Source organism: Caenorhabditis briggsae (assembly GCF_000004555.2).
Source record: "Caenorhabditis briggsae complete genome, chrIII, whole genome shotgun sequence".
NCBI classification, from domain to species: Eukaryota; Metazoa; Nematoda; class Chromadorea; order Rhabditida; family Rhabditidae; genus Caenorhabditis; species Caenorhabditis briggsae.
In genome coordinates, this window is record NC_013490.2 from 12,164,522 (window position 1) to 12,165,722 (window position 1,201).

General features: G+C 39.4%; 1 protein-coding gene across 1 annotated transcript in view; it reads left to right on the plus strand.

Moving 5' to 3' along the window:
• Window positions 1-1,201, plus strand: part of CBG00014 — a gene marked incomplete at both ends in the record, with an annotated part of 19,765 nt that overhangs the window by 15,738 nt on the left and 2,826 nt on the right. The window lies entirely within an intron of this gene.

Genomic DNA, 1,201 nt, shown 5'->3' on the forward strand with positions numbered 1-1,201 from the left:
TCAAAAAGTGGCTAACTAGTAAAATGTTGCTGATATCCTGATAAACATTTTACTAGTTAACCACTTTTTGATATCTTTCAAAAGAAGTGAGATATATAGGCTCAAAGTGGACGATCCAAGTGTCGTTCTATTAGAGGTTTTACGGTATGCATTTTAAAGCGAGTTATGCTTATTTTAGTTTGATTGCCTAGAAATCCACAACTAGGCCACATTGTTCCAAATTTGAATGCTCATATCTTGGCTCAAAATGTAAATTTTTGAAATCTGAAAACTGGTTTCAAATTTTCAAAGCCTGTTCTTCAACATTGTGTACAGAGATCCGAAGGGGACTCTCCGAAATCCATTCATTGAGAGGATTTTTGGAAAATACCCGAGAAAATTTAGACGTCTATTCAGTAAGTCGTCCTATGTAGCGAATGAGCGGTTAGATTCATTCTCGTTGGAGGTAAGCTGACCATCTGCTGTATTATGACGTGGTTGGCCATACAGTTCACTAATCTCTCTCATATTCCCATGATGAGAACCTGGTCTGTGGCGATGTTTTGACCCTTACCAGCCGCAATCCCAGAGGATTATCTCGCCGTGTAAAAGACATAGGAGTGGTGCGGAAGACTGAGGTCATCTTTATGAGCGTATGAACACATTTAGACACCTGTACAGCCCCACACACATGCACACATACGAAACAACGCAGCATGGTGTCAAAGAGAGTGTCAAGAGTGCATGCGATACACGAAAGGGCATTGATCGCTTCTTTGACTACACACACCACCACTCACTTTTTTGATGACGACTTGACTGAATAGACGTCTTGACTTTCTCGAAAGCTTTCCAAAAATCCTGTAAATGATTGGATTTTGGAGAATTCTCGCTGATTTTACTGAATATTTTTCTTTTTATCTGGTTTCCCAAGAAAGCATATTACTGAATGAATTTGTCGTGTGTTTTCCCGAAAGTCGAATTCGAATATAAAAAGTGAGTTAAAAATGTTTAACCAGAACAGAGAGTTTAGGGGGGGGGGGTGTATTAACATAGTTTGATCTTTTGATCTCTCGGGCCACTCCCTATGGGGGTCAGTATTAACATAGTTTGATCTTTATGGGTGGTCTATGACGCCATCATTTTTTCTTCTTTTTGAGTGGACATGCGGATTTATGGAAATCAGGACAGACAGCTAGGAATTTTGAATTTTTGGTGAGAA